We start from the raw sequence: 19,635 nt of genomic DNA on the forward strand, positions 1-19,635 counted from the left end.
AATATGACAATAGTTGGAGGAGGCAGCAGGGTCAAGGGAAGTTTTTTCAGGAGAACAAAAGATCTTTGCTTTTTTGAAGGCACAAAGGAAGGGGCTGAAGAAAAGGGAACACTTGAAATGGGAAGTGTTTGGGTGAGGGCACAAACAAGATCTTGGTGAAGGTTGAGAGATGCTTTAAGTCCAGGAAGGAGGTACCCTACCTCCTGTGGGATAGGAGAAAGGATGGGTAAAAAGTGGACACTCTGGTGTGGGAGAGAGAATTCCTTTCATTTCTTCTGGAATAGCTGAAAAGTGAGGTATTTGCCAAGAGGTGTTAGGGGAGAATGAGAAAAGGAGTTAAGAAAGATAAATCTTTGGAGGTATTGTTTAAGTCTGTCTGCTGTGACCTTGGTGAGAATGAGTAATTGGAATATCCATTTCAAGTTGGATGGTGTATCGCAAAGCCAACCTTTTTTGTTCATTTTGTTTTGTACTTTTAGATTTGCAATTTCTGTTCCCCTACAACACTGGGTGTCAGCTGGTCACTGGTACTGTAGTCACATTGCTTTGTTCTCATCTTTTTTTTTTTTTTAACCTGAGACCCTGTTTCTCAAGAACCTCCATATGAATTACTTTTTACAAAGCATTCTGTCGTTCTGAGGCAATATAAGCTAATGTGATTAAAATAAAAGTGACCTTAAATGGACTGTCTGTTAGTAAGTACTATTGTTATAAAGTTTATATTTAATATATGATTTAACATAGCATTATAAATGAAGAGACATTTTGATATTTCCAATTAATAAGTGATATATACAGTGTGATTAGAAAAATCAAATATTTTCAAAACTTTTGCTCAATCACTTCTTAGGAGGATTTGTCAAGCTCATGTTTGAGACACACATTATGATATATAAAATAGATAAACAAGGATCTACTGTATAGCACAGGGAACTGTATTCAATTTCTTGTAATAACAAATAGAAAAGAATGTGAAAAGAAAAAAAAAATGTATATATATACATGTGTAACAATCACTTTGCTGTACACCTGAATCTAATGCTATAAATCAACTACACTTTGGTTAAAAATCTTTTTTAAAAGCTCGTGTTTATACTGCCTTTTCCTTGTTGCTCTGAGAAGATGAAGGAACCCACGGTAGCTGCCATTGATGGACCAGAGAAAGGATGTGACATGAAATTAACCCTGAGATTGCTATGTTCCAGGTGATTCCTGCAAGCATGTATTGAGCAGTTTTAAAATTACAGACATGATTGTGTTAGTTCCTCTACAAATCATTTTATCTATATGGTTATGTATAATCTAGTTTTTGAGGACTGTATTTTTGAAAGTGTTCATTTCTTTTAAAAATGACCTTACACATGGTTTACCTTTTAAAAATGTTACCTATTTTAAACATTTCTTTCTTGAAGTAAGGTTATATGTCCACATGGCTCAAATTTTAAAGAAAATATATAAAAGAATACTTTATTGAAAGGTTTTCCTTGACTCCATTCCTCCAATATGTCTCCTTCACAGGGCAATCAGTGTTAGTTTTTTTAAAAGTGTAATTTTAGAGTTTTCTGAAGCATATATAAATACATTTATAACCCATCCCTTTTCCTACACAAGTAGTAACACACTATGTTTGTATGTTTCCTTATTTTTTTATCTCTGTGTAACATATCATTGTATCGATGTACTGTAACTTATCTTCTCTGTTCGTGAATACTTAGGTGGTTTCCAATCTTTTACTATTATAAACAATGTTAAGATGAATAAACATAGATACATTATTTTGCATGTATACAGGGTTGCTGAATTTATTTTAAATTAATCATGTCAAATAAAGCACCACTTGCCAAATTTTACGATGACATGCTTTTGGGCGTGAATATAGAAAGTGCAGATTGAAATTTAAGGTTGTGTTGAGGCACTGAAAATAAAAACCTTACTTTGTTACCCAGTGGTTGAAAGTCTAGTATTTTGTTTTATTTTTTAAAAAAGTATTTTGGTGCTTTCTTTTTGAATACAATATTAGGTAAAATATTGCAAGCTGTAACTTGTAAGTACTTTTTTGGCAAATAACACATCATGGGGACAGTCTCTACTTGCCGTAGATGATAATACAATTTTGATGTTGTAATTTCTGTATCTTCCCTTTTTTTTCCCCATTGGATTTTGCAATATTGGAGACATTTTGTCAAATGTCATAAATTTGACCAGATATACAGAGCTGGTAAAAATCATCTTGAGTTGAAGTTGCAGGATTTAATGTTTATGCTTTTTATTGACTTCTGTGTCAATAATTCTTATGTTTTTCTTATGTTTTCTGTATTTAACTAGTGGTTCTTTATAGGTGTAAAATAAATGGTACATGACTAAACATAAATCAGTTTAAAACCTCAGTACTGTCAGAGTCACTAGGCCGTTGTCTGTGCTCACCTGAGCAGTAAACCAGCCAAATAGGTCACAAGCCGACCCCTCTTACAGGTCACAAGCATGACCCCTCGTACATGCTTCCTGGATATGTAGACGTTCTCAGAAGTTCTGTTTTAAAAATTAAAGTATTTGAATAATTATTTTATCATTGACTCAAAAGTTGAATAGATACCATCACCATCTCAGTGACCTTGCAGGGTTTGTATACACTAGTTAAAAAACACTGGTATTGGGGAACCTTAAGCAGGAAGAAGGATTAGGAGGTTGTAATCAGTGTCCTCTACATCTGCGTTTACAAACTCTCTGGAAGCTCTTCGTGTTTATTTGTCATGTGCAGTGTTTGATCTCAAATGCTTTTCACAGAGCAATAGGAAGACCACAGTAGGTCGTCATTTAATTATTATTGTCTAAAAATCCTTGAAGTAGCCACATTCTGAGGCAGCTCTCTAGAGTCAGTAGGAGAGAGGAAGGAAGATAACTTCTGTACCTGTTCTCTAAATTGTTAACTTAGTGATATCTCCAGACTGAGAAATTGCCTGGTGTAAGTTGTCGGAATACAGACTTCCAGGCACCACCCCAGATGTGCTGTCCCTGAGTCAGGAATGATTTATGATTAACTAGTAGAGAAGTCATTTGGAAATCGGTGAGGCCATCAAAGAACAGAGGTATTGCAAAAGTAGTTTGAAGGAAGTGGCCACATCACAGGCTTTGCTACCAAATCACTCCTTGTAAACATCCCACCACAAATCTAATGCTGTCTCTGTGGTTTCTGCTGTCCTTGAAATGCTAACCTAGACCTGACCCAGAGCTGCAGAGTTTCAGATTAGAGAGACACTTTAATCTTTTCTAAGAAGCTGAGCTTGCTTCAAGCTTTATTAACTTAGTTTATGATTATCTAAAATAGTCTTAGTCCTGTTTACCATAGATAACTCCTGTTAGTCTTGAAATAGTGGAGCCAAATGTCACTGGGGTCCAGACCCATACTGCCAGTTGCTGTTAGGGTAACTCTACACAGCCGTCCCATAGACACCTCAAGCCCAGCAGGCCTGAAGCTGAACTCATCCTCTTGCCCCAGACCTGATCCTCTGTCTTTCATTCTTTCAGTGTACTAGGCACTGAGTATGCCAGGATGAATAAAACAAGACATATTCTCTGTCTTTAAACATTAAGTGCAGTGGGAATCCATCAAAGGCTTTACACGTTACAAAGATTATCTATCCCTGTGTGTACAGTGGATTGGAGTGAGTCAAGGATCATGGGAGGGGACCGATTAAGGGTCTATTGGAGACATCAAGGAGTGAAATGGTGGCAGCGTGAACGAGTGGCGGCAGTGGCGGTAAAAGTGGTGGATACACGAAATAAACTTTGGAGTTAGAATCAGTGGCACTTGGCGATGGGATGAATGCGGGGGCTGAGGGGAGCGGACGTCAGAGGCGATTCCCAGGTTTCTGGCTCGAGCACTGGCACCAGGCTGGGGCCGTATACTGAGCTGTGGAACCCCACACTGGGGCACAGGTAAGGAGGGGTGGGAGAAGAGTTCAACTCTGAGAATTACTAGACTTGAAATCTCTTTAGGAAAGTCAAGTATTTCTTGTACATTTCCTCTAATCAGTGACATAATTCCTGTCCATGCAGGCTAGAAGCCCGGAGGTTATCCTTGATTCCTTCTTTTTCCTCACTTTCTACATTCAGTAAGTCGTGAAGTCTTGTCAACTCTACACCTCTTTAGAGTTTTCTGGATTCTCCTCTTGTCTTTCTCCATCATTAGTGCATATTTTAAGCACTGATCATTTTTCCACTGGACTATTGCACTAGCTTCCTAAGAATCTCCAGACCCCCCTTACCCTCTCTTTACTCCAGGGTTTTCCACACCTTCTGCTGAAGCACTAAGGGTTCCTCTGTGGTGAGGATAAAAAAAGGGGCATTGTCCAGGCCCTTCTTTTCCACCACTGCTTCAACTGGGGGAGCTTGGCTTTTTTATATCTCAGGTTTTTGTGTAAAATTTCATTTGAAATCACATTAAAAATAATTACATAGGTAAATAAAAGCTGGAAAACTCTTTCCCTACTGAGTCTTCATCGTATCAGTGATTACTTGGATGATATTTCTGAAATAAATTGGTTGTTTCATTCACTGCTCAAACCTTTTTTAGTGTCTCACCATTACCTTTAGGGTAAGGTTTAAAATTTGCAGCGCATCCATAAGACCTTTCATGATCTGGCTTAATTTCCCCAACTGATCTAACATTCTAGTCTCATTATTTTTGTTCCCCAATTTCTTTCATTCCCTCAAGGCTCTCCGCCTTGACTGTGGTTTGCTTCCCTTCCTCCATCCCCTTTCCCACACCATTCCCTTCTGCCAGGTCTTTAAAGCGCTGCTCAGATGTTGTCATTCCTAGAAGACATTTGTGGGTCCTCTCCAGACAAAACTGATTCCTCCCTGCTCTGTACCATACTTGTCCTAGTTTGCACACACAGCACTGAACGTGAATCATGTGCGTACGTGTCTGTCTTAGACCTAACAGGCTATGAACCCCTTGGGCATTGAGCCCACTGTATCTTTTGTCTTGGTGTTGTAAAAACAGTGCTTGGCCTATGGTGGGCTTCAGTCAGCATTTGTTGAAGTCAATAGAGCAAAAATTGGCAGCAAGTGCTGCAAGTTTTGGTAATTCTTAGAAATTCAGGGTGTGTGGAATGTAAATATTGGGTCCTTTGCTGCCCCCAGAGCCAGTCCAGTTCTAGACCAGTGCTTGGGTTATGGACACAGGTTGAAATGAGTATAATATTTCTACTCCAAATATGCCTGGCCCCACCTGATACCAGATAACCTGAGGGATGGCTTTTACGAGTGCATAAGAGATCGGCGGTTTGGCACAATAAAAAAAAAACAACTTTATTTATATATGTAAAATTTACATACCAGAAAATCCACCCATTAACGTACGCAGTGTTTTTCAGTCTATGTATTTGTGTACCCAACACTATAATGTAATTTGAGAACGTTTTCAGCGCTCCAGAAAGAAAACTTGTGTCCATTAACAGTCACTTTCCATTTCTCCCACCCAGTCTAGCACCAGGCAACCTCTGGTCTGTTTTCTGTCTCTATAGAGTCGCCTATCTGGACATCTCATATTGGTGGAATCCTGCAATATACAGTCATTTGTGACTGGCTTCTTTCACTAATAATAGTGTTTTTGAGGTTCATCCATATTTTAGCATGTATCAGAACTTCATTCCTTTTTTAATTGCTGAATAATACTACTACATGTGTATAGATATAGATAGATAGATTTCTGTTTATCCATTCGTCAGTTGGTGGACATTTGGATTGTTTACACTTTTTGGCTCTCATGAATACTGCTGTGAACATTTATGTTCAAGTTTTTGTGTGGACATATGTTTTCATTTTTCTTGGATGCATACCCAGGAATAAAATTGCTGGGTCTTGCGGCAACTCTCTGTTTAACTGCCAAACTGTTTTCCAAAGAGGCTGCACCATTTTCCATACTCCCAAGCAGTGTATGAGGGTTTCAGTTTCTCCACATTCTCACCAACACTTGTTACTGTGTCTTTACTGTAGCCATCCTATTGGGTTTGAAGTGGTGTCTCATTATGGTTTTGCATTTTCCTAATAACTAATAATGCTCAGCGTCTTTACATGTGCTTATTGGCCATTGGCATGTTTTCTTTGGAGAAAAGTCTTATTCAGAACCTTTGTCCATTATTTAATTGGGTTATTTGTCTTTTTATTATTAAATTTTAAGGTTTCTTTGTAGATGCTGGATACAAGTCCCTTATCAGACATACGATTTACAGATGTTTTCTCTTTCTCTGTTGGCTGTCATTTCACTTTATACGTCATGTCATTTGAAGCACAGACATTTTAAATTTTGATCAATATGACTATTTTTTTTTACTTTATTGCTTGTGCTTTTGGTACATATCTAAGAAATCAGTGCTTAAGATTAGTGTAATTTCTTGAACCTCTCTTTTTACTTTGACCTTTTTTTCTTCAATCCCAAAGTGGCTATGGAGTCATTGTAACTTATCTGAGAGCCCGTGGACTTATTATAGCTCCAGGATCAGATTCACAGAGCCAGGTCCATAAATCAGAAGTTGCATGAGTGCTTGGAGATGGGAGTGAGGGTGGTAACTGTTTTGTCCTACCAGTCTGGAAGAGGTATTTGCTAGAATCTGTTAACCTACTGAATAAAGGCGTTTTGAATGTAGATTCAAATGATGTATAAACAGGCTTTGCACTCGTTCATTAAATGTTTAAGGAACACCATGTAAATTAACTGTGTGCTGGAATCTTAGTCTATGATTTATACGTGAACGTAATAAGAGATGTTTAAAAGGGAAGTATTTGGGTGAAATCTACCAGTGTGGGTTGACAACTGGGAGATCCATAGCATCTGGACTTATGTCTGCCATGTGAGTTTTTCAAAATGCTAATAACTCTCATATTCTTTCTTATTAATTTCACATTTTGGAATATAGGTTGTTTGTGCTGTTTTTGGTACAGTTCCCTGCTCTTCCTCTTAGTGCCAGTTTAAGGAATTGCTAATTGTCCATTCTTGCTGGGAAGTACTGATTTCCATTTGAATGTAACAGTCTTTTTGCTAAAACTTTCCTCTGGTTGATTCGAGCAAATACAAGAAGCCTTCTGTTTGTGGACTGAATGTTCAGCCAGCCGTGACGTGGCCACTATTCTCAATGAGGCTTATTCATCACTTTGCGTGCTGGTGCATTGTACGGGCCTTGCCCAGGATCCTGGGCCTTTGAATGGAGAGCTTCTCCTCTGCTTACCTCCATACACTGTCAGTATTCAACTACTCTGTTCTCGATCTTTTCCAGACCTGGTGGATAATTAGATCTTTTTTGTTTTCTGTTGATTCCCAATAGTGTCTTGCAGATGCTAGGCACTGATTGCGAATTTGTTCATTTCCTAATAACAAAATGGCAATTAATGCTCTTAGGAGATAGTTTTATGTTCTCTTCTCGTGTATGTGAACATTTTATCTTCTGTCCAATGTCATTTGATAGAGACATAGGGGATATGTTTTTATAAAATAAAATGAAATGGCAGTTGATGATCTTAAATTCAAAGTTTATTTCTCTTCAGGTAAATTAAACTTTTTAATATTTAATCTTGTATAGTTGTTGAACAATTAGATTAAATTCACAGGTTAATTGCTGCATTTCACTTATAGATTCAGCTGTAGAGATACAAAAGGGGTTACTTGTCTCAGTTCATGACTAGAAGGCAGTAGAAGTTGTTATAAAACTAAACCTGTTACATACTTTGGTAAAATCATGTGTCCTGAAGGATAGCCGGCAGTTACCACGAGAGCCTGGGAAAGTACAGTCAGTCCACCATAACGTGGATATTGGGCCTGTCCCACAACAGTGATGTTAGGATAAGTGGTCCCTGTGTGGATTAGTTATGGCTAATAGGTGTGTAAATATCCATGATTGAATAATATTTGAATTGTTTTGGACTACATCTAACAGCAGACTTTAAAAAAAAATTTCATGAAAAATAGCGTATACTTGCCCCACATTCCCCGTTCCTCTGCTTCCTTTCAAGAGTCGCTGTGCTTTAGGGACCCACTGAGCCTGCGACCTCTATTCTGAGAAGGTGCACGTTTCTGGGGCTCAGTGGAGCTTACATTGGGGTTGTGAGGGCTGCACTTTCCCTGAAGATGGGGGAGCTTCCAGAGGAGCTGGTTGACTCAACAGTTTTCACTGGAGGGACTGAAACTTGCCCTGGGGACATTTCAGGAAATACTCATTTCTTCTGGCCAAGGGACCTTCCCTCCCCACGCACCAACAGAACACATACACATACAAGCGCGCACACACACACACACAGAGCCCATGTCCTTCAGAGGTTCCTTGAATCCATGGAATTCTCTGGACTGAAAGTGAGTCTTGGTTTGATACTTCCTGAGGTGGGTACCTCACACCTGCTGTTGTCCAGAACTAACTTGTAGGGGGTCTCAGAAGACCCTAGAGTTGCCATGGGACTGAGAGTGAAGGGACTACCCTTATTCCCCTTTGTTCCTCCCACAGTGTCTACAGTACTGCTCTGTGCATAGAATGTGCAAAATGAATGTGTTGACTACAACTCTTTATCCATTTTTCTTCTCCACGGATACATGTAAATGTTTTTAGGTTGTTTAAGCCCAGTATCGTTCTAGAATTTTGCATTTCATCACTGAAATCTCTCTTGTCTCTCAGCAACAGACTCATCATCCTTTTATTTACTGAACTTTCACATTTTCATTCAGAATTTCCTGTTTTATTCCAGTCTCTCTCCTGTCTCTCAGTAACCCCGCTTATCATTCTTACACTTACTGGTCTCCCCTTTGTATCATCAGGCCACTTACTGAATGACGTGAACAACTGTGTAAGTACAGATTCTGATCCATATTGATGAGTAAGGAATGTTATGCGTTCCCACCTGTGAAACATTCCTCTAATGATACAGGTGTGCTCCAGCATGACAATTATGCACCTCAGGGTTATATAGTTTTTGTAAGTTTTAAATTGTTCACATTCTCTCTCTGGGTAGCCCACCGATAGATGAAGGCTTAACTTAAAAACAACTCTTCCTAAAGAGAAATATAATGTGGCTCTAAATTGCTTGATTTCTCTGTTTTAATTTTAATCTAAATGTGTGTGTAATAATGATAATTATTTACTCATTTGAGTATCATCTGTGATATAAGACAAGTGATATTTTTTCCTGAAAATAGTTTGTTCTGGTTGCAACAAGTCAACATATTTTCGGTGTATTATGCGAAATAAAAACTCCTTTTTATTGTCTGCTTCTTAAAAAAACTTAACCATTTCTTGAAGCTATTCTTTGTTGCCTGTTTTCCCTGACATAATGCAGGTTTCCTTCACTTCCCACCTACATCATCCCAGTATGTTCTTAATTAGTTTCTGTCCCTCCGTCCTTTCTCCCTCCCTTCAGGTCTATCTGCCACACTTCTGAAAGAGTGTCTTTAATGAAAATACAAATGCATCCTTCTCCTGATTATAAAAATGTTCACTGGTTCCCTCTTGTGTTTTGGGTAAAGCCCAGACCTACATTATACAATCATACAAGTCTCTTTGAATCTTCCTGCACCTTTACTGTTTATTACTTGCCTCAGAGTTCGTGCTCTAAACATACCATCCCCTCTTATGACCCTCGAGCTTCTGCAGATGCTCTTCCTCTGCCTGGGGTGCCTTTTATGTCTCACTGTCTCTGATGAATCCTTTGCAGCTCAAAGGTTATCTCCCCTCTGGAGCCTCTCTTAAGTCTCCCGGGCCATTTGTCTTCCTTGTCCAAAAGCTGGTTCTGGACCATAGCAGGTCTGAGGCGCTCACTTCAGTATCAGCTAACTAGATGTGGTTTTGTGCTATGCCTCATGTCAGTAGTCTCTGAGAAATCTTGCATGCATGACATCTCCACATTCTTAGCACAAGTGATAAAATAGCTCTCTGCTGTAGGGCAGGAGTAGAGAACTAGTAACACCACTGAAGCAGCCTTTTAGCAAATAGGTGCTTGGAGGAGAATGTTTGCTGCCAGTTAAAAATGAAATGCTTTTAATTTTTCTGGTTTTACTGACATGTCACATGCAGATGCCATTCTGTCCTCCAGGTCTCCCACCCTTGGGGACAGTCCAGCCCTCGCACCCTGCCCTCCATCCCCATTCACAGTTCATTAGTCAGTTTGTCTTCAGAATCTGCATTTTTGGAAGTTGTATTTGCCCAGCGTCAGAAGCTCGGAACTTGTCCCATATCTGTGATTTTGGAGCAGTGTTCTGCTGTGGTGGAAAGCCCTGGAAACCTGAGTTCCAGCCCCAGCTTTGCTTCTCATTGACTGCGTGACTGGACAAGTCCTACTCCGTTTATAACGTGTGTGCTCATTTGAAAATCCAGACTAGATGATTTGTAGTGTCGTCTTTTAACTCTTCCCTTTGGTCCACATGGGTGCTGGTGCTTATCTGATTTGATTTCGGTATTTAACCCTGGCTGGTGATCTTCATATACTGTCATATACACATTGTGCCAGCAATTACCATATTATGTTGACACCCCCTTTGCTTTTTTTCCCTCTCCCAGGGTACTGTAGTTTCCTCAAAGACATCTTGTTCGTCTTTGGGTTATCTGCTCTTGGCTCAGGGTCTCAATTCCCACTCTGTAAATGTTGGTTGACTTAAGCTGAACTGTGTCCTTTGTTTTTGCTACAGAGCTTTGTTCAGCAATACGGGGAAGAAACCTTGCCTTGGTTGCATACTTGGTATCCAATTAAATATTGCAGAACTGTTTCAGGTTGTAGAAGTCATGAAGCCCAGTTGGAGCGACCTGATCAGTCACATGACTGTGTACAGCAGGCAAGAGTTGTGGTTATTCATTCATTGTTCTCAGGAAGGTCTCATTGATTATTAGCTTGATGAAGGATCTGAGTTGGTAGTCCTCTGTCTGGGCCTTCTTGGCCTCTGGCAGCTGAGAGAAGGATGTGAATTCCCTGCCCACAGACTATCCAGCCTGCAGGGCAGCCTGCCAAGAGTCTCAAGTCACATGGCCAGGGAGTTGCTGCTACATTTTGCCTTCCTTCTCTTTTTCAAGGCTACCCTTGTCTCTCTGCCTGAATTGTAGCTCTTTTAGTTCTCTGAGTGGTGAACTCCAAACATTGTTTAACAGTTGATGCAATCTTTATTGGGGCTGGATTACGTCCACCGAGTAGGCCAAGCTGTTTTTATGACCCCACGTTACCAGACAGAACTCACAGCTGTGAGCAGTACGCTGAGCCCACGGTCTCCAGTACCCACGGTGTGCCCCGGAATGTCCCCAACCCAGGGTGTGTGTGGGTGTGGTGCGAGAGGCAGCTTGTCCTCACCCACGTCCTGGAGGAGAGAAGCCCTTGTGCAGTGGGATGAGCATGTGGACTAAGCCTCACACCCAGCTCCTCTCGGCAGGCGTTCTGTTTGCAGAGCGGAGCCCTGAGCCTCTTTGTGAGATCTCCTGTACCAAAATATTCAGCACCACGGGGAAGGTTCGTACTTTGAGCTGTGTTGTAATGGGGGTAATGGATTGAAACTAAGCCTCTGCTCACGTTTTCCTGTCCATGGGTTTATGAAATGGTTCACAGGGTTAGAAATTGAGTAGATGGGTATCTAGTGGAATGAAACTAATTAATGCTTAAGTTTATTGAACCACTGATCTCAACTTTCCTTAACATCATGTTCTAAGTAGCAGCAGTGGTCTTAGGATGACCCCATTACTCCAAGTCAGCTATTCTGCTGAGAAATAAGGAGAAAAGAGAAAACTGTTAAGTCTGGAGGAGAGCTTAGAAAATTTTCTCTTTTTTAATTCTTTGTATGGCCCTTTCTTTTTCTTTAATTGCTGTGCTTTCTGTCTTATGTGAGCAACACTATTGGATTCATGTAAAACCTGTATCTTAATATTGATCCATCCACCTTCCAGCTATGTAGTCTTGGGATAATTTATTGTCCTCTCTGAGAGATAGTCTCCTTCTCAGTAACAAGTTACTGCCACTACTTAACTTACATGGCTGTTTTACACATGAAGTATCATGTGAAGGTGTGTACTTGGTGTGGTACCCTGCTGACGTGGGGGAGGCTAAAAAGGCTCCTTGCCATTTTCCTGTTAAATTGAGCATCCAAGGTATTTCTTACGATAAATCCCTCATTTGTACCTGTACTGACTGAAAACTGGAAGAAAATGTTACAAATAGCATCAAGTAGAAATTGAGGCACTTAATGAAAAGAATTTCGTTTCATGCACATTTCTTGGGCACCAGGCATTGTGAGTGGAGGGGAGGACAGCTTCCTGAGCTGTTAGCCATTCCCAGAGCGGGCCAGTGCCGTGGAGGTGCATCTGGTTTGCTGTGCAAATACGAGGGTGGGGGTGGGGCTCCCCTCCTGAAGCCAGAGGGGGAGAGAGGGTGGCAGAAAGTCAGGGAAGGGTTCCTGAAGGGGTGGGCTTCTGGACTGTGGCTTGTTGCAGAGGGGGTGGACATTCCAGGCAGAGAGAGCTACGTGGGAAAGACAAGGAAGTGGGAAGTAGCTTGGGGAGTGTGGCCTCAGGTCATTCAGGCCTGCTTAACTGTAGTGCCCCCGCCGGGCCTGTGTGACTCGGTCAGGCCAGGCTGGGAGGTGATGCTATCCCATGGAAGGCCTTTTTGTCATGCTGAGAAACTTGGTTTGTATCTTACAGAGAATGGGTGTAGTCATCCCAGGGCTCTACTCTGGGGTGTTGTGTGATCAGTTTTGTATTTTAGAAGGATTCCTCTGGTGCTAGTGCACAGAATCTGTTGGCGGGAGGTCAGATGAGGAGAAGGGGGTGCCATATGCTAAGAGGCTGGTGCCAGGGTTCAGAGGGCAATGATGAGAGTCTGATTGAAAGAGAAGGGATAAAGAGGAGGACACCAATGAGAGTGACTGAGGAGGTAAAATGTGTGATTCCGTCACCTTGCAGGATGAAACAGCCTCCCGGGGGAATCTCCCAGGTTCTTGTCTTGGGTGCATTGAAATGGACGATAAAGGAAGATCAGATGTTGGAAAAAGATGATAAATTCAATTTTGGACAAATGGAATTGGTTCTGCTTGTGGAATGATCTAAGGGAAGGGAAATCCAGGAAGCAATTCAGTATATGGGTCCAGGGCTTAAGGCAGGTCAGACCCAGAAATGTAGCTTTTCCCCTTAACTGATAATAACAACATAGGAAACAGCAAGTAAAATGGTCCTTTTGTCCTTGCACTGTGACAGAAGGACAGCAATTTATAATACATTACAAATGGAGCTGTCATTGAAAATGCCTCATAGATCCCCTCCCCTCCCACCTCAGTCCTCTCCTTTAAATAGAGATATAGAATATTGTTACCTCCCTTTTGTCACTAATCCCTGTAGTGCCTTTGGTTTGAAATACTGCTTTGAAATTAAATAAGATTGAAATTTGAAGGATCTTAAATTTTAATGTGATACTTTATATAACTCCAGGCTGCATTTTAATGTGGCTTAGCATGACTTCTGATGCCTTTGGGAGTGCTTCTCAGTAATTTATTATTATTACCACTATTTTATCATTAGCTCGCAGACAAAAGTTGAGGGAAAATTATTAGAACAATTGGAGTGTGTTCCCTGGGCTGTAAAAGGGCTGAATAGAATGTAAGTGCCTCGGCTGCGATGGCTTTCTGTCTTCTCACTTGGCACGCACCCTGCCTTCCCTCTCCTGGGGACTCTGCAGTTTTAGATCAGAATCAAGGCGTCACTGGGTGGCAGTGTCCAGTGACAGAGTTCTTGCTGCTTGGAATTTTTGCGATAATCTTCCACATCTTCACCTTTCCTGCTACCAGTCCCTCTTCTTTTCTCAGCAAGGAGGGCAGGCTTCATCTTCTTCCCGTGGACCTTAGGGAACTGCATTCTTGGGTGTTTTTCTATTCCTTTGTGGTCTGTACATGTTGTCCTTAATTTTTCTCTTGTCGGTATGGAGATTTATGGTAACCTGTCCCTTTCCCCTTCCATTTGAATGTGCATAGAAAACCAGCCATTGTATTCTGGCTTACTTGAAATTATAGATTTGTCAGTCTTTTATTTCTCTCTCTCTCTCTCTGTCACCCTCTCCTACTGTCCATTAAGATGACAAGTATTCTAGGTCCAGTCACCGCCACACCCCCTGCCCTCACCTTCCAGATATACCTGTAAGCCTCTGCATTGCTCTAGCTCTATGACCAAGCACACTTGTCTTGAAGTGCTTCTTGTACGGTGAAGTTCGCTGTCTCAAATGGCTCATTTCATTTTCAGCAGCTACATTTGTTCAGAGGCTTTCTTTCTGTAACCCATGATGTGGTGGTATATTAACCAATGCGCTTTCTGTTCCTGGTACTTCCTGCTGCTGACAGTTTTCTTTTTTTTCTGATTATCAGGGGAGGGGAGAGTCATCTCAGCAGAATGTGAAGAAGAGGCAAGTGTTTGGTTTCTGATTTCAGAAATTACAAAGCCTGGGTCTGACTATAAAGCTGAATTGGAGAAAGTCAGGAAAAAAGATTTTGTAGACAAGTTGTGAAAGAGTCAGATAGGGAGTTGAGAGAGCCTAGATGTTGGCATTGTGCTTGAAAGAACTTTTAGGAAAGTTTGATGAATTCTATTGGAGAGTGAATTTTCCCCTAAGACCTCAGAGCAGAACTGTAAAGATTAAGTATCTGCCTCTAAGCTAAATGGGGGCTGACAACCAAAATTAAGTTTAGTTACTGAAAAAAATTAAAAGAACGAAATTACATTTCTTGCTCATGTGATTTGTAGACTGAGACTTGTATCTATTGTCTCTATATTGGGTAACAGTGAGACATAAGGGGTAACTGTTTAGGCTTGGAAGCCAGATTAATTTAGGTTTAAATCTTGGCTCTGTGTAGTATCCTAGTCAAGTTACTTAATCTCTCTGAGTCTGTTTTTCTCATTTGTGTAACTGTGATTGTAATACCCACTTTGTGGGAGTGTTTTGATACGTAGATGAAATACGCGTGCGGTATCTAGAATGGTGCCTGGCTTTTAAGAGGCACTTAAAAATACTGTCTCACTTAATTTTTCTCTCTCAGTATTACCTCTTATTTTGTCCTCTAAAGACTTAATACAGTATATCTGAATCCTTCTTTCATCTGATAGGCTTACAAATATTTGAAGACCAATATCGGTAACAGTACCTGGCAGCGTGTCTTGTGTTTTGAGAAGCAGTGTGACATAGTGTGTCCTGGAGCCCATTGTTTGGATTTGTTTTTTAACACCTTTATCGTGGTATGGTTCCTATACTGTAAACTATGCATATTTCAAATGTAAATTTGATGAATTGTGATAGATGTATGTACACCAGTGAATCCACTACCACAATCAAGATAGGTAACATTCAAGATAGCATTTCCATCAGTCCCCAAGAGGTGCAGTTTTCGAATTCCCAATTTATCCCTTCTCACGTCTTTTACCCTGTGGTAATCATAAGTTTGTTCTCTATGTCTGTGAATCTGTTTCTGTTTTGTAGATAAGTTCATTTGTGTCCTTTTTTTTTTTTTAAGGTTCAACTTATAAGCGTATCCCCAGCTAGGCCCCTTAGTAGCTTAGGTAAGTTACTTAACGTCTTTGGACCTCAATTTCCTTGTTTACAAAATGGGATAATATTAATAATAATACTTATCTCATGAGGTGGTTTTGGATATTCAAGATATTAATACATATAAAGATTTCCAGGTGCATGGTAGTTAATTATGCATGTAGTAAGTGCCTCCTTGTGACAGAGACAACACTGCATGTTCACCTAGTCCTGTCTTATTTTCCTCTTTAGAGCCTGACCAAGCTGCTTTTTCTTGTCTTATTTGCAGTTAGGCTGGGGCTGTGCACTTATTCTGAACAGTAGGTTACAAATGGAGGTGATAGGTGTCATTTATGAGCCAAAGCTCTTTGCCAGGTGGATTGTGGAGACCCACACAGGGAGCTGATGGTATCACAGGGTGATGCCAGACTGGGTGCCCGGGTCATCATTTAGTAGAGAGCTTCTGGATCCCTAGAGGACACTGTGTGAGCACACTTTGTGTAAAGCTGCTGAGATTTCAGAGTTAATCTGTTACCGAGGCATGATGTAGCCAACGTGGATTAATACAACATGACTGTTACGATTATTGGTTAGTGGAATACCAAATGACAGAAACTGCTGAGTCAGTTTTAGTGGAGGCCTTTTCAATTAAGGAGAGAGGAGGGAATTTATTAAGGTAACAAAGTTAAGACAGGGACATTAATTTTTCTTTTTGAAGTAGGTTTCATGGAAGTGATAAAATTCTTTGCCCTTCTTTTTCTTGCCCTGTATCCTATAATGGAAATTGATTTGTTTTAAAACTTCTTACAGCTTGTTAAACGTCAAACAGTTGTGTTGTGGAATGGTAATTGGTAATTTTGTTAGTGACTAAGTCTACTGGATACTATTTGATAGTACTGACAGGGGCATGAGAGGAGTTTGAAAGGATAGTTCCGAGGTTACAGCCTGTTATTACCACTGGCCAGTAAAAAAAATGTTGGGTAAACAAACTGGTTTTTTAGGAGGAGATATTGACTTCATTTGTGGATACTGAGTTTGAAGAGTATTAGCATGGTGGTTGGAAGTTTGACACTCCCTCTCTTGCGGAAAGCTGGTCTAACAGTGGTTGAGATAGAGGCTTTTTTGTTGTTAGGCTCAAATTACCTCAGTCCCCAAATTTATATTTGATAGAGCGCATCTTTGAGATTATAGAACAGGTTTGTGAAAGTATGTGATTTATTAGGTAGACTCCGGACACACTTTCTATGAGCACATCTTTTGTTCAGCAAGGGGTACAAATTTATCTGTTATATATAGTAGCAGAAACCTACGTGGAATGAGTAAAGTTATTTTTTTAAGGAAGTGTACTGCTGAAGAAAATAGAAAAATGGCATAGCATTTTAAAAATATACATATTTGGCTTTGTGAACAAAATGATAGTTTTTATTTTTCAAGGCAACGTTTCTTCAGTAAAAGGATGAGAGAGGAGAATTTCTTCTCTGACAAATGTAATCTGTAGCCATCTGCTGCCCTATCTCATTATGTTCTTCATGTAATTAGAGCAATTAGGATGAGGCTTGCACTATATATTGGTCTTGGAAAGAGGGCTGAGCTATTTGCAGGCTTATTTTGAGAGACTGGAGATTAATGGCCTAATCTTTTAGGTAAACTGATGGGAACTGAGAAATGTGTAGGCTAGTAAAAGAAGGGCAGTTTTTTCTCTTCTCTGTTATGTTGCTTTCTTATCACCATGGTAACTAGGTATCTTAAATATGTTTTTAATAAGATTAGCTCAAAAGGCAATAGAGAAGGAAGGGTGTAGAGGAAAGAGAGGAGATGGTCTCCATGGTATGGTGAGTGGGGTGGAAGCCTCTCCCTAAATTTTTCACACTGAGCTGATTGGAAGGAAGGAATGACGGAAAGGAGGAGGAGAACTGAAAGGAGGCAGCGTTAGTGAAAGACGCGCAGAATTCTCTTCTGAGGAGCCAGTCACGGGAATGTGGCGTGTGTACGGAAGAGGGCGAGGGGGCTAGGTGCCGCAGCAGAGGAGCTGAAGCACCGTGGGCTCCCTCGGATGGGGCCACGCTGCCACCCCACAAGCCAGCTGGGGTGCCAGGGCGTCCCATTCCCTGGGAGGGGCTTCTGGTCGGGGCTGACAGTTCTTCCTCCCTGCTCTGTCTGCCTCTGCCCTCTCATCTGCATTGCAATTGCCAGTGCACTAGTGGTAATTCTCAGGACCAGTAATGAACTATTGCATGATTTTTCCATCTGGTCTTTGTTAAGTCATTATCTACTTCAATTCAACCTACCCGTGGCCACCAGATACATTTTTATGAAATATCACTTCATTTTCCCTCTCTTTTTATTCACATTCTTCCTGCATTGCCGACAATGCCACATGTCTCATCCTGGCATTCAGGGTCCCCTATAAGGAGACTGACTCCCGTTATCACCCATAGCTCTTCTGCCTGAGCCCTACTGCTTCCTGCTAGTCTAGCGTCATCCTTGTCTCAGGAATGTGTCCTGTTCATCTCTACTGCTGTGTCTCTGCACATGCTATTGTGCTTTTCTGAAAACCTCCTTGTTTCTCTATTTAAGTCCTGAATCCTTCAAGGTCCATCTCAGTAGTTAATATCCTAATTACTTTCTCCTACCATTGTCTCTTATATTTTTGCTCAAAAGACCTTACAGTGCTCAGAAGTTTATAATATAATGGATGTTGAAAAGTTGGCAGTGATTGAACTGTAGGCCTTTACAAGTGGGAGAACTTCTGAGATCAGGATGGCTCATCTTGTTTTGAATTTCAAGTGGTTGCAGAACCAGCTCTTTGGGAACTCAGCTTAAAGATAGGAGTTGGGTCTTTATTTCATTGCTTTGTTTCATCTTCTGTGAGAGCGCTGGTGTCACTGGATTCCAGCATGCCCGGGCAGTTGACAGAGACATCCATTTTCTCCAGTTTTAAGGGGTGCATTGAATGTGTTTAGCTTCTGGGTGCCTGCCCAGGGCTGTCTGCATGGAACAGTTAATTCTAGGGGCTGTCCGTGTTCCACTCTATTCAGATCAGGACCGATTTATGAGTGCCAGGCCACTGCTGAGCTTGGCACATGCTGGAGGGCAGGAGAGGCCTGCTGGGCTCCCTGCATATGACAGATTCTGCTCCTGCTGGGTGGGGCATATGCCTGCGTGAGAGATCCCACGTGAGAGAGCAGCAGAGGGAGTAGGACATGGGGGGTGAGAGACTGAGCGTGAGCAGTGAGGGCGGAAAGGAAGGGGTTATTAAAAATAGAGGAAATTGGTATCCACGTTCCTAGTGGAAACAACTGGGGAGAGCAGGGTTGTGATGTCTTCCTCGGTATCCTGCATCTTTATCTGGGTCCTAGCATCGCCTGAAGATTTCTGGCTCCAACTCTCTATTCATTTATGGCATGATCGATGCCTTATCCCAACTCAAGTTTAAGGAGGTGTTAATTCTTTATTAAAGGTGTCCATATTTGATTTCTCCAGGGCTACTGAACTCTTTATTTTAGTTATGCCAGTGAGACCCTGGTCTGCGTATCTGAAACTATTTCATTTGTCCTTGAATTACACCTCCAAAGCATTAGCTATAACTTTTACAGAGTCAATGTGCCCAAAGTGACCAGGATACAGCCATCCAGCCCTGTAACCATACTTTATGTTACAGGCACATGGATTTTATTGCTTCAGAATGGCAAATTTATAGGGTGCCAGGAATTGCAAAGACTATGCACATGCATCTGTTTAGCAGCTATTGAACAAGTATTCTCTGATACGAAAACTGAAGATCCTTGCCCTCACAGAGCCTCCATTTTAGCAAGGAGGGACAGACACAGACAGTAAACACTAAAAGTAGCAGGTGTAATGTATAGTATGTTAGGAGGTACACTGGGAAACAGAAAAAGTAGAGAATGGTAAGGAGGTGACCTGAAAATATGTGAATGAGACTAAATGTAGCTGAATGTTTTTAATTTAAATAAGTTTAAACCTTATATTTAAAAAAATATAAACTTTGAGGAGATTATACCTTTTCATGTGTTTTTAGATTACAGGGCCATGAGGAGTTGGGCATTTAGATGCCGGTTTCTAGCCCCTGCAGGAATAATTGGTCATTTAGTCCTG

The 19,635-nt window shown here is 41.0% G+C and overlaps 1 protein-coding gene across 6 annotated transcripts in view; it reads left to right on the forward strand.

Moving 5' to 3' along the window:
* The window catches only part of IGSF11 (immunoglobulin superfamily member 11), a 156,887-nt gene that overhangs the window by 74,422 nt on the left and 62,830 nt on the right, over positions 1-19,635 (forward strand). The gene's annotated exons all lie outside the window — the stretch shown is intronic.

This window comes from Vicugna pacos, chromosome 1 (assembly GCF_048564905.1).
Source record: "Vicugna pacos chromosome 1, VicPac4, whole genome shotgun sequence".
Lineage (NCBI taxonomy): Eukaryota > Metazoa > Chordata > Mammalia > Artiodactyla > Camelidae > Vicugna > Vicugna pacos.